The sequence below is a fragment of the Triturus cristatus genome, chromosome 2_1, assembly GCF_964204655.1.
Source record: "Triturus cristatus chromosome 2_1, aTriCri1.1, whole genome shotgun sequence".
In the NCBI taxonomy this organism is placed as follows: domain Eukaryota; kingdom Metazoa; phylum Chordata; class Amphibia; order Caudata; family Salamandridae; genus Triturus; species Triturus cristatus.
In genome coordinates, this window is record NC_140581.1 from 997,293,248 (window position 1) to 997,307,930 (window position 14,683).

Consider the following 14,683-nt stretch of genomic DNA (forward strand, 5'->3'; position numbering starts at 1 on the left):
ATTATTCCTGCACAGCATATTTCTGCAGGTAGTGGAGAACTGCCCACATCATCATGTAACAGCCTGACTGCTTCCTTAAAAACCCACACCCAAGTCTCTTGGTGAGAGCACTGGTGTTACCCATCGTCCCTTACATAGTACCTGCCCCAAATCAATGAGGATGTGTTGGATTTGCCCCCAGCTCCTATGTTCTAGTATTAGCAGCTTTTACACGCCGCCTTGGTGTCGGGGATTCAGAAGCACTGGAAGATGGGCCTGTCGGAGCCCATGACCTCTTTGGGGTGCCAATATGTCACTATGGCGGCGGGTACATTCAGGGCCATTACTTGTCTCTATAGGCGTTTATCTACAGAGAAGCTTACGCCCCTGGATGCCTTGTGGGGTAAATGGGAGGGAGATCTTGGTAGGCCCATCCCTGAGACGACTTGGCCCCAGCTGCAGCGACGGGCCTGGAAGGGCACACGCAACTCTAGATTTCAATTGGTTCAATTCTTCACTCTCCACAGGGCTTACTTAACTCCGGTAAAAATTTTGCGGTACTTTGGAGGTTCCCACTCCTCATGCCCCCGGTGCCGGGCGGACGGGGCTGATTTCGGCCATATGTTTTGGTCCTGTTGGGGATTGGGCTCTTACTGGACGGATGTGGTGGTGTGTCTGAATCGAGTGACTGAGCGCGAGCTGGACGTGGAGATGGGGACTTGCCTCCTGCTTTGGTTTCCGCATACTCCTCGTACTAAAATCACGAGCAAATTCTATGATCTGGGTTTGATAATGGCGAAGAGGGAGCTCACCATGCACTGGAAGGCACAGGCCGGGCCGAGCTTTCGGCGGTGGAAGGAGAGTTTCTTGTCTTGGGCGGGGAGCGAAGGGATGCTTCGGCTGCAGCTGGCACGGCGGGCGGCTGATGATAAGGCGTTGGATGCGGCTAGGGCATGGGGAGTGCTAGTGGAGGGGCTCTGCGCTTTGGAGGAGTTGGATGGGGAGGACGGGGATCCTGTAGACGTTGACCGGGGTATGGGACCCGGGGCGGGGCCCTCTGGGACTGCAGGGGAGACTGCATCGGATGAGGCCACTTAAGCGTATTTGGGAGGGGTCTGTGTCTGCACAAAGTATTGAGGTGCGCTTGGATGGTCAGGGCGGGAGCATGAAGTGTATATGGCGGGGACATGGAGCCTCAGGTCCTTTGACATCATTCCTGATATCTTTTCCATTGCTTAGAGCTAGGCTGTGTTGGACCTCGGGGTGCTTAATGTCTCAATTTACAGGGGTTGGAGGCGGGCACGCTGACAGAGGGGGGAGGGGGTAGAGAGGGTGGTAGGGGGGGGGGGGAGAGTTAGGATAGCAAATGTTGACGATCTGGTTTCTCCTGATTTGTGCATTGTTGACTGGATTTTATATAGGATGCTATTGTATGCAACATTGGTTTATTGGTTCGATGGTTGGAAAACCTCAATAAAATATTTTAACAAAACAAAATAAATGTTCTAGTATTAGCAGGAGTTCTATCACGTGAAGTACATAATAACGAAACTTGGGGAGAGCTGTGTAATAAAAGTGTTGCCTGGTTATGCAAGAACAAACATTTCAACATTATAAACATAAATGTCATCGTGGTACAAAGGGTGGGTTGGGTCGGCCTTTCAGCTAAAGACATTGATGGGAATTGCACCGTAATTAACTTCTATAGACCATCCCCAGTAAGGGCCATATTGAAGCAAAATGAGATTATCGGCTGTAGTAATACTAAAATCAGGTCTCTCCCTTTAGGTTACTACTACAAACCATCTTTAAGGGGTGATTTGCCAGGTCTATTACTTCTTGTATAACATAACAGATTTTTCACATTTTTTGACCTCGAGGATCCAGATTGACTGAGGCCAACCACAATAGATGGGGCTGCACGGTCACATTCATGCTTAATGAGTGAGCCCCAGAGGGACCTTTTGGGTGCAGAAAGTGCTTTTGCGCAATATCATCAGGTTTTGAAAATACTTAGTTGCAATGTAGCCTGCTTAAAATCTAGGACTGCAATGGCTGACTGGATAGGTTTTATCAGGCAATATAGTATTTAAATGTTTCATGAAACCTGGGCTACTAGTGATATGTGTATTGATGGTTTCTAGTGTCAATATCTTGGCATACCCATCTAGAATGGGATGGGCTATATGGCTGAAAGTTAGAGCGGGGGGGGGGGGGTGCTAAGGCTATAGCAACTCACATTGGCAATTTTCAGGTTGTAAGGTATAAAAGGGGTTTCACCTTATATTTGATTATCTTTTATAATAATGATTTTTACTGTATTCCCAACATTAAATTTCCAATTTATTTGACTAGTGTACTGCTCTATAAGACTCATTTGCTGAGAATAGCAATTCAATTGGTATATGTTTGGGAGGTGATTTTAATCAGGGATGTGGAATTCCTATAGCCCGACGCCCGGGACATATTGTTTGGGGTCAAGGGCAACAAGTTTCCATGTGTAAGTAGGCCCAACCCCCTATATCACAAACCCTTTGACTGCCAGTTTACAGTACCACATTATGGATCAGGGAAAGGCTTTGCCTGCAGTTAAGGTAATATTTGTGTCCCATGTGTTAATGCTGTTCAAAATTGTATTTATGGTTCATTAATGCAAAACCTTTATTATTATGGTGAGTAATCTAAGTACATGTTGTAAGTTCAGACTGTACTACTGACAGTGGGTCCAGTATAAAAATGTGTACACACGTTTTCAATATTTAGCAATATGAGACTATGCATACTGCTCCCAGAATGCTCTCTGATTAGATGCAAATATATGCAGAAGCTTGAAAGCAAGATTGATTATACTTTGCTTTCAAAATCAAATGTTCACAAAAAAAATGCAAAAACATTTCACTACACTAACATTTTAGGTACCATTTTCCTGCAGCATCATTTAGTCAAATGTGTTGCTGTATGCTAGTGTTTCCCAAAAATATTCATAATGGAAAATCAGTGTAAACCAGTTTTAATAAGATAATGGGGAACAAAAATAAACAATCATTGGTAAAGCAAATAGGTCTGAAATTGTTGGTCAGCCTTTTGGTTTTGTCAATGCATGACTTGTTTTGGCATGTTTTTTGTAAAACCTTATTGGTGTGAGAGCTACCGGGCCCTCATTATAACAAACATTGGCAAAAGCAAGAATAGTTTTGGTCTCAAAAAGCACACATTGCAACAGTAGTTCCTGGCACTGAACAAAAAACGACTATGTGTCGATTATGCTCCTTGTGAAAGAACAGAATGCTGTCACTCACAGTGAAGCTAGCCGACAGAGATAGAGAGACTGAATTTTAATATACACAAAATGTCATGGTTAACGCCAGACCTAATCAGGGGCCCAATTATTAAATAATGTCTCAAAAGTGCACTCATGATCAAAATCTGAGTGTTTGCAAGTTCACTTTCCCTCCAACCATTTTCTCCCCAACCCTAAAAGAAGTTTTATGTCTGCCAGCCATTATCAGGAGTAAATTTCCAACCTTTCTCAGTATGGGAAAAGATTAGAGAAGGGTTGGTAAAAACCCTTAAAATATGCAAATTAGTAAGTTTGCACAGACTCAAAAGGGCATTCCAACCCTAGAACTGATGCTTACCTTCAGCACTAGTATGTAGATCTGCTGAAACGTGGCAACATAAGGGAATTGCTAGTATTCAAACCCTACTATGGAAGGAGCCCTGGCATAATCAGAGAGGCTATTCCGGAGAGCTTATATAATGAGATTGCTGCCATAATTTGTCACTGCATTACGTGGCACTAAAGGGACAAGTGGATTTTGTTACAGGACAAGTAGATTTATGAAGCAAACTGCCCCAGGGACAAGTAGATATTTTATAAAATTCCACACCCCTGTTTTAATGCAAAGTTGGCAATGCAGGAGCCTTTTCTTAGTAGTGTTAGTATGGCAAGTGTTTGCACCAGGGTGCAGAGCTGCTGGTATATTTGGCATCTCAGGATTTGGGTAGTCTCATGGATATTGCGGCACATAATAACAATATAGCCCTATCTACCTATGGAGGAAGGGGCTGCGCCTCCACAATTAGGTTTTTATTTAATCAAATCTGAAGGATCTATTGTTGTATGGACACGGTATTGGGACCACAAACTCACTTAGGTCGCATTTAAACGAGCCCCCAGGCCTGAGTTTAGAACTGAATGTGACGTTAGAAAATTCGAACCATCTACGGACAACCTATGGATAGTTTGGAAAGCAGTCGACCCTGCCCACATATTTCATAAAGTGGTTAGCGATAACTTTGAACTGGTTAGGACCTGTTAAACTGTAAATGATGCAGACTCTGAACTGGTTACTGTATTTTCTCAGCTCTGTCTTAATATTAAAATGGAGCTAATAAAACCTGTACGCCCAACTACCGACCGACCCAGATGGTTCAATCATGATTGTTCTACTGTAAATCGCCAGTTGTGACAGGCACTTACTTCTAAACCAAGGAACTGGTGGTGACTTTTTAAAGGACAAAATACAAGGTGGTCACTATCTATTTTCTGAACCTGTTTTTGTTGGTTTTAGGACTCAGCACATTTTACCAGTGGTAAAGTGCTTGTGCTTTCTCTTCTAAACATGGTAACATTGGCTTACACCCAATTGGCATATTTATTTTACTTGGAAGTCCCAGGTAAATTGGTATTATAAGTACCCAGGGCCTGTAAATGAAATGCTACAAGGCCTCCCGAAATCCAGTCACCCTCTCAATATTGCGAGTCAGCTTTTATTAGGTCGAACTATTTTTACGGACTACTGGCCTGGTCTTGCAAGAGATTGCAGCTGACAAAGAACAGGTGTTATGTTCATTCAAAATGAATGAGAAATAAAGACGCCTTTAAATATTGTTATATTTGCTGTGTGATCAAAGACAGAGGTCAGCTTATGTCTTCTTACAAATTGCTGCTTATTTTATCCTGGCGATTCGGTTTATAAAATCTTTTAACTTAGCAGTTAGAGAAAGAAAAGTATAGTGAACTGTCTGACAATTATGTTGTGTGAAATGAAAGGCTATAGCATGTCAGTTTTTTTCTAACCCACATTTAAATAGCTTGTAAATTAACAGTATAAATACGACAGAGTATATTTCAGCAGTGTCCCTGCCCGGGTGACAATGCTTTTAGTTTACCAAGAGGCAAGTCAGGGGTCATGTGTACCCTATATGTGTGGTAGATTTTTATTATACATTGAGCACATTTGTAGTCAATTAAATTAAACAAATAAGGAGATGTTTGTACAGGAGACATGCTGAACTCACATATTTCAAGGTGGACTCATGTTTGAAATGACGAAAAAGAGCACTTAATGCAGGGCTCAAAAAATCATTTCATTTTTACTTGTCCTAACTGAAATGCACTTGACCTTAGTTTCTTGAAGGGGAGCAGATGTGACAAGTTAACAAGATTTAAAGGCATTCTTATTGCTCATTCACTTTGTGAGCAATAAAGATGCCTTTAAATCTTGCTATCTTGTCACATTTAGTCTGCTTTCAGAGACAGGGATCAAATGTCACTCTTCCTTCCTCCTCGCCAGAAAGGGAGAGGAGGACCAGGATGAGTAGATTACTCAGGACACTAGATCTGCAGGTCTGGTAAAACTGTTATGATTTTTCAAGACCTGGCTACTAAGGGCCTAAAGCACTTATGTTGCCAGCTACTTAAGTAGCCCTTTAAAACAGGTCTCAGACCTGCCACTGCAGTCTGCGTGTGCAGTGTGAAACTGCCATTTCGACATGACAAAATAAATCTTTTACCAGACTTTAAACCTTACATTGTAGTACATATTCGTCTCTCCTAGAGCTGGTCCTAAACAGCCCATAGGGCAGGGTGTGTTGTATTTAGAAAATTTGGACATGTAGTTTTAAGTTTTACATGTACTGGTAGTGAGAAATTCTTACATGTGTTTTCACTAGTGCATAAAGCCTAAATTTCCCATAGGATAACATTGGGTGACCTTTTTACATTTAATTCGCGATAACAGCAGGAAGGAACGTCATGTTTGGTTAGCTAAGGAATTGGAATTTAAAACCCTCTTTAACAGTAAGTCACAATTCTGAAAATGGCACGTTTAGAAAGCTGGCATTTTCTTGCCCTAACCATTTGGTTAGGGCTAGTCATGTGACCCAGCCTGTTTCCTGCGTCACATGACTAGGTGTAGTTTGCAGCTAGCCTTTGTGTGTTTTTCCCCCAGACAGCCACACAATACAGGGTCAAGTGATGGCAGGATGCCCCATCCTGACTTGATGAGCGGGGCAGCGCTGTCATATGTCACATTTGCACATTTAAGACACGGCCTCAACTAACACACAGAGAACTTCACAATGGCCTATTGGGACTGTAGACAGACTAGGAACAGGACAGAAAGGCAGGAAATTCCAAACATTTCTGTGGGTGGGGGAGGGGGTGTGGACCCCAGAAATTTTGTCCACTTCAAAGTGGGCATGAGGTACAAAAATGGGACCCTCAGACCCACTCTTTTGTACACTACTGGATACTACAGAAGGACTGCCCTGCTGTCTGAGAAGAAGACTGGACCTGCACCCTTTATCCGAGGCTGATGTGACTCCAAGGGTCAGCTGACTGAACTCCTGTTCTGAGCTACAAGGGCACAACAAGCTGCAGAGGTCTCCCTGCAAGCGCCCAGCTGACCTGCTGCCCTGGACCTCTCTGCAGTCCGTTGGCGTCTGCTAGAGTGAGTTTCTGATATACCCGCCCAAGTGGTGCCTTAAAGGCTCTGGGCGTGGCATCAGTTGAGCTCCTCCTTAAAGTAAATGAAAAAGAAACTTACATTTTGGGTTCTTCATGACCACAAAACGGCCCATTCACTCCAAGATCTTACTACCCATGCTGACAGGCATCTGAAGTTCCGGTGAACGAGACACTATGCGCTACAGCGACCGCCAGCAACACAAGATCTGCCCTTTTTGCTACAGCATCAACAGCCCGTGGTGACCACCAACACGAAGCTCAAGCATAAGCCGTCTGCAACGCCCATCAAGATATTCGCACTACAATGCTTACTGTCCGGGCCTCCTCTTTGCGCTACAGCTACAACCATCCACAATGCTCTCCTGCTCCTCTCAAGCTTCTCCACCACAAACTGAACTCTTTGTACTGGACTTAAGGTAAATTTTTCAGGGAGACTAAACTGGTCCCTGTATTCAGTCCGCACTCTATCATGGCCAGCCTGCCTGGCACACCAGGTAAACACGAGTGGTGCTTTGTGATTTTAGGCACTATGCTTACCTTAAATCTTTGAAACTGCATATCTCTGCTTCTACTGATTGGATTTGTCATTTTGGTGTCAAATAACTAATTTAAATTTACTATATTTTTCTAAATTGCGGTGAGATTTTTCTTGTGTTTCGTTTTCCCTTTATAGCTCTTGAAGTGCTGCATAAATACTTTACACTTTGCCTCGAAGTTAGGCCTGTCTGCATTTGTGCCAAGCTATCAGAAGATTAAGCACAGGTTAACTTAGTGACTTTTGTGTTTCACCCTGACAATGACTTAAGCATTTCCCAACATCCCATATTTTAACCATATCAACTAGGGGAGTGAATAAACTATTTGTATCCCACTAGTTAGATATTTTTAATCTCCTTTTTTGTATGCAAAAAAACCCACTCCAATATCCAGTCAGTCAGACATAGGTGTATAGGAACATTTTGCAATTAGTGCTCCCACGTCTTCGCTGGTAGCAGCATGCCCCTTTCTGTAGAAACAGTGATGGATATGCTAGAGAGTCCGATTGTAGTCCTAGACACTTGCATCTTATGATGTTATGTGTTCGGACCCTCCCTCCCAACAACACAATAGCACTGTCAAACTTTAAAACGTCTGCCCTCCCCAAAAAGGTATGCAAAAACATAGGTACATGCAGGAATACTTGATAACTACCACCTCAGTTTAATCGTTTTTTTTTTTGTTGTTCTGATTATACAGTGAATATCAGGCACGAAAATTATGGTGGACATAGTTTTTGACTAATGTAAAAATCTCAGGTATGGAGTATGCATTTTGGTAAGCAATTTTAAGCTCTTCCTAATTACTCTATAGTGCTAGACATGCAACCTGCACAATAACGTAAATTCTCATTCAGTTTTTAACAATTATTGAGAATAGCTCATTTTACCGCCACCATGCAAAAACAATTAAATACTTCTTACGTCAAAGCTTTTTCAAGAGCTATGCTGCTTACTGTTGTAATAGGCATGATAAATGTTTTTTTTAAAATACAAAACAATTCAACCTGTTGAGAAATTGTGCTGTACTTCAGCTGTGCAGAGGATGAAAGAAATAATCTCATTTTTTGAGAGGTGTGAGTAATGTCAAATTATTGTTAAGCTACTCCGAGCATCTAATCGTGAATTCGCACAAATATTGTTCACTGATGTGTTTGTTAATCTCCTGTGTGCGCATTTCTACTGTATATAGTTCTGGCGCACTGGTCAAACCTCAGATGTTTGTTACCTTGTCCAGTTGCAGAATAACCTTTGCAATGGTCAGAAATTAAAACTTCCATTCACAGCCTTCCTCCGTTCATGAGCAATTTTTCCCCCCAATTATCTAGGCCTTCTCACATAATAGGGGGAGATTATCCACGTGATCCTCTGCTAACCTAGCGCCTAGAGTGATTTATTTTTGCGAATTCCTATGCTCACCAAATAGCTGTTGCATCAAATTGTCAAAGTTGCCAAGACCTGCGTTTTTCACCAAAAAACAATATTCACTGCGACTAGTCTATACATGAAGCCTCCTACTTATACCTTTCTGACTATCTGGTACAGCTTCTACAGCAATCTACATTTTTACATAATTAAAACTTATAACAAGCATTGGCATAGCCAATAGGTCTCGCCTTTGGGACCTTATAAGTGTTTAGCCATGCAACAGATGCATAACTAAATACTTATAAGGTCCCAAAAGCGAGACCCATTGGCTAGGCCAAGCTGCCGCGAAAGTGATCACGATCAAACATCAAAGCGGCCATGAAAGTGAAAGTAATCGCGGTAAGCGCGGCGCGCGCGCCCGCGCACATGCACTGTAGCTCTAGGCTGGCCTGGTAGCACTTTTTGGAGCCCTCTCAATAAGTCTCACCAGACCAGCGCATGCGCTGGGTCAGGCGAGACCTAAAAACTACCGATTAAAAACAAGGAAAGGGGAGGTTTAGAAATAGAGGTACGCCAGACAATGAAGCCAGAAGACACCAGTGAGAACTAAGAAATACTGAAAAGGCGGCAAGGCAGGAACAGTTACGGACAGGGATTGGGAAGGCAGAGGGTGGTTCCAGGGATTGGGAGTCGGACGGCAGGCAGAGACAGCTATAGTGGCAGAGGCTTAGGAGTGAGATGGATGGAGAGACCTGCAACAGCTAGTCATAGGCATTAATGGATCATGAGGCAGCTGAGGGCTCAGTGGATCAGCAGTGACAGCATTAGAAGGCAAGTACAACAGGGACCGTCCGTCACTGCCAGTGAGAGAGTCTAACCAAGATGGAGAGCAGTGAGAAACATTACGAAAGACCAAGTATCCAAGGCTTGGAGTGCTAAGTTCAAATAGATACCAGAATGTAAAGCCAGTAGCAAGACCTGTAAAACTCCACTTCCTGCAATAGGTTCAGGAATATATGTAGAAGCTCCAGCCCTTTCCCAAACTAAAAAAGCGCAGGGTCATCAGATGCTGCAGCTGAACAAAGGTACACCAAGATCACAATGGCCATAGGGCTGAGAGTATGGAAATGGTGCTATAAAGAAAATGATGCGCCATGACTGTACACACTCAAAAGTCTACCAAAAGAAGCCTCAGGGAGGCTGTTTAAACAACCTACACTGAATGACTGCAGAGTGGACTGTTCCAAAATGCGCATTAAACTGCCACTCAGGTAATAGACAAGCATTTGCAATGCAATAGATCTTGCATTTATGAGAGTTTGAGCTACTGGCATTGTAAATAACAATATCTTTTATTTATGTGTTGTTTGTAAAACAGATAAATAAGAGGCATTGTCATTTACAATGCCAATATCTTAAACTCTTGCAAATGTGAGACCTCGGCGCCCGTGCTATAATTTTTTTTTTTTATAGCATTAGGAGAGAGCGTATCGTGCCTGCAAAGGACAAAGCTATGTGAGAAAATAGTGCTCGGAAGATGTAATTAAAGCCTACCGAGTAACAACACAAGTAACAGGGGGTGTCGCCATGGGAGGTTACAAAATGAAACAAGGCGGTACTAAGGAGGGACTACTAAGCCTACTGACCAATGAACAGCCAAAGTTTACAGAGGACAATGACACAAGCCAATGAAAAATATGGGCAGAGAGTGGGCAGAGCTTTGAATCCCTACCTGAATACAGCATGCCTCGCAGAGCACCGCATGCACTGCCCAGGCTCGACCTAATAAACGGGGATCAGGAAAATCCGGTCACTGAATATTTTGTGAAGGAAGCTGGAGTACAGTATCATATGTGGTCATATGTTGCTTATTGTGTACCATGGAAGATGGCATTGAAGTCTTGTCCTTTGGGTCTATGTAGTGAAAGGTTTGTTGTTCATATCACATTCCCGATTTACATAATCATTTGCCTTTAACAAATTGGGGAAACAATCAACTGGATGATATTATGAAAAGAGACACGTGCTGCACTCAAGCAATAAAAATAAGCCTTGAAGAAGCCAAGACTTCCAAGATTTAAAAAAAAAAAAAAAAAAAAAGGGAGGAGGATGACAGCGATCTGTGGGGTAGAAGCGTTAGGGAGACCATCCAGATAAGCCATATTATTCCCTGTTACTTGGAAAGAGTTTATCATGATCACATCTGTATTTTACACCATAGATTGATGGGTCTAAACTAGAAGGCGGACGATAATAAGGGAGATTGTATGAGGCAGGTGGCACAAGCATCAAAAATGGTGGTACAGAGAGCCGCGTGGTATTAATAGGATAACACAGGTAGAACGGAAAGACATCGGTAAGAGCGAGTATAAAAGCTAGAAAGGATAAAGGCAAGGGGTGTTGCAAAGGCAGGACACAGGTGTGGGAGGTAAGATAGACATTTGAAGATGGATGAGGAACACTGGTGCACAGTACATACAAGCGAACAAGGGATACAGTCAAGGAGTGGATTCAAGCACCACTACAAGAAGTCAGAAACAATATGAGCCGAGGGACAAACAGGGAACTCACAAGGAACTCAAGCAAGAGAGGCAATCAAAAGCATGAAGGATATGTCAGAAGATGGATAGTAGAAAGTAAGGGGAACACTCACTAATTTCTTTGTCATTTGGCTTGTGTACACTTTACCACATTTTATAATTTACATGCATGTACACTGCAAATAGTCACAAAGTAGAGTATTATGTTTTATAGGCTACAATCTTGGATCTACATTTGTATGGCATTTAAGTGATCGGGCAGTGAACACTTCTGTTTTTTACCTCAAAGTAAATCATCATGATACGAGTTATTATAGAAGAACTATATAGTTTAATTTTGTAGGGAATACAGTCATTTCAACAGGGTCAATGCCAGACCTAGACCACAAATAGAAGATGGAGGTCATTTAATTATGTAACTAAGATCATTACAGGAATAAGCAATCCCATTTCTGCATAAATAGAACAAAATACACATACCTTTACTGGAGAGACTAGCTTCGCAAGGCCAAACTATAATAAAATTAGACTGAGAAGAATATTTGTGTCATAGTACTCCCCTCACTCCTGGGAGTCGCTATATATACGGCATTGGGTATTCAAGTCAAGTCAAGACTTGACATTGGGTGTTTCAACTTATTTCTAAAATGCCGCTTCCAATCTAAGGTGGCAGTTACGCAATGGTTTTTGCAACAATAAAGGGAAGGGAGGTCTTCATTGTAACCACATGTGCTCCAAATGTAGGTGCTCCGCTATTTCTTCCAGAGGGACATCGACAACTGTGTCACATATAGACACAGGAGGCTTGCAGTGAGATAAATTGTGGAGGGTGGAGGTTAACAGTAATTGTGTCCTGAATGTGAGACAAATTATCTTCTCTCACAGAGTATAGCTCTAGGGTACTCTACCTAAGAGACTACATGCATAACTGGAACAAGAACCTGAAATGAGAAGGTCCTTTTACTCCCTGGTACTCAAGATGTATTGGAGTATGGATTACTGACTGGTGGAGAAGGAAAACCTTCATGATCTAGGAGGGCAACAAGACTTTGAAATCTTAAAAAACATAAGCGTCGCTTCCATGTGCTACCCCCATTCATACCCAATGGCTGACTTTATACATCCGGCTTGGCACTACCCTATCAAATCTCAATTCTAAACGTCCATCATTGAAAGTATAAGCATTATTATTGACTACAAAGTGGAGTTCTGATCAGTGATGTCCCTGCTGGGGTCGATGGGGGAGATCATTCTTTGCAGAGGAAGATTAAAAGTGATTGTTCTACTCCTTGCCAAACGCAGAACTGCACCTAAATGCATGCAATTTGGGCCACCTACAATTTAAAAATGGCTAAATGTTATGACCTATTGAGAGAACCTGGGGATACATTTTCAAATAAACTACCCACCAAAAACAGACGACAAAAGGATATTATGGGTCCGACTGCAGACATACCAAACTAATAGGCCCTCTACTCTCCTAGTCCCTTTAAACCAGACTGATCAGGCCACCAGATAAAACAAATTATTATTCCTCAAGTTAAAAGTAATTAACACATGTTTGATGTCTATACTTCATAGCAATATATTTACCTAACTAGTAACTGTGAATGGGTTCTAAACTTTCTGTATGGCACTATTTAAAACCACGTATTTCTTGTATTTCTAGTCTTGGTATATAATGCATAAATATTCCTATACTTTATGCTGAAAGTGCCTTGCCTATTATTACCCTTTAACCATCACAACAACGAATCTCGATTTAACCAGTTACTTTGCATTTACCGGACTATTTTGGCATCAACAATGGCACAAGACAACGGTGTTGTCTAAGCAACAGGAAATTATTTACAAACTCGATTATAAAAGTCAGCTAGTTTGACTCCTAACAAAACATTTACTCGCTCATTGTAAAGGATACCACTGTAACATTTAGCAAGAATAAAGAACGCTTTGTTGTTGTGTTCAGAGTATGATACCAAACACAATTTTAACCAGCTCCTTATTAGACTACAGATATGCTCTCTGCCGGAGATAAAAGATGCAATTGACACAAGGGTGTCCATCTGTGAGAAACAATAGAAGGATACGGTCTATAACCCAATGTGTGTACAGAGGATATTAAAGCAACCCCCCCAGGCTGATTCTTTCCAAAATGACTTGGCGGGCCTCCAGGCTCCAACTCTCAAAAGAACACTTCAATTTCCTGGAGGAAATGCAACACAAGATTGAACATTCCAGCACCAATTCATATCTATGCGCGAACTTTTGTGAGCTTATATAAGGTCTGCCAGCCACCTTCAAAATAACGAAACTAAAGCGAGAAGTATGTTCTCCTCTAGCAAGGCGTTAACTGTAATTCACCCTAAAGAAACACAGGAAGCTCCGAGACCACGCACAAACAAGAAATAAAACATACGTTATTTACTTTCTTTCTACACTTCGTTAGCTATTCATTGTGTGTACTTGTTATTTCGTGCGTTTCCACTCTGCACCACCTATAAAAATTATTCAGTATCTTAAAAGGGAAACAAAAACAACAACTATTTTTAATGACTCGGTTTGGAGAATCCGACCATCACCTTACCTCAGTTAGTCATTTTAAAATGAATAGATGTCAGACATAACCGTCCAAAATATTCAACCATTTAAGCCAATAACCTGTCCTCAACTTGCACGGACAGTCTGTAAACTGAACTTAATGTCCGTCGTCCGTTGCTGATGTCATTTTGTACATAACTTTAGCACTTCCGAGTCGGAAAAACAACCAATCCCACTGTTGAACATATTCTGGTGTCTTCTGGGAGGGGGAGGCATGTCAATGTGTAAGGTGACCTAGGGTTGGAGCACTGAGGGCACGTAAGCCAATCTTAGAGCGGTACACATAGTTTCGAAGTGACGATTGGCTCTGGAGTTCGCACGTGCCTTTGACAGAGCCGTCCTCCTAAAGCTGGTTGCCGCCCAGTTTGGAGCAGGGCGGCTGGCTTGGCTGATGTTAGTCAGTCAGTCACTCACTGGGTGGTGCAGGCTTTCTTGGGCGAGGCAGGTCGCGCTCGGTTTTTTCCTCCTATCGTTCTGAGCGGCAGGGAAGTGTGGAGAAGGAGGGGATGGTGGTGGAGGAGGGCAGGGTTTATCTCTGTGTATGTTACCGTGTACGACTGACAGCCGGGCAAGTCACTTTCTCTCAGGCCAAGTGAAACGGAACGCTGTCTCTTCCCGGCAGGCTACGGCCAAAGTACATGTTGTATTTCTAGTATTTACTGACAGCGGATGTTCTGCCTGTTAAATGCTAATGGTTCGAATGTTGCTATATTGACTGCTTCCTGGTGTGTTAGATATAGTGTGACTTGATTCCTCGTCACCAGTGTTGTGTCTTCCGCAGCCCATGAGCTTGCAGTTGAATCAAGACACATGGGAGCTGCTATCAAGTATTACTTTATTCTTAAGCATATATTCACACACTGCACATTACATCATACTTCACTTAAACCACACCCTAACACCTC

At 42.4% G+C, this 14,683-nt stretch overlaps 1 protein-coding gene across 2 annotated transcripts in view; it reads right to left on the reverse strand.

Moving 5' to 3' along the window:
• DENND4C (DENN domain containing 4C) overlaps positions 1 to 13,975 on the reverse strand; it is a 1,124,311-nt gene extending 1,110,336 nt beyond the window's left edge. Inside the window, exon 1 of one of the 2 annotated variants that reach the window (XM_085634595.1) lies at positions 13,765 to 13,975. The gene's annotated coding sequence lies outside the window, so the exon portion shown is untranslated. The remainder of the gene's footprint in view (positions 1 to 13,764) is intronic. The other variant, XM_085634603.1, reaches the window with a different exon arrangement.
• Between the last annotated feature and the right edge of the window lie 708 nt (positions 13,976 to 14,683).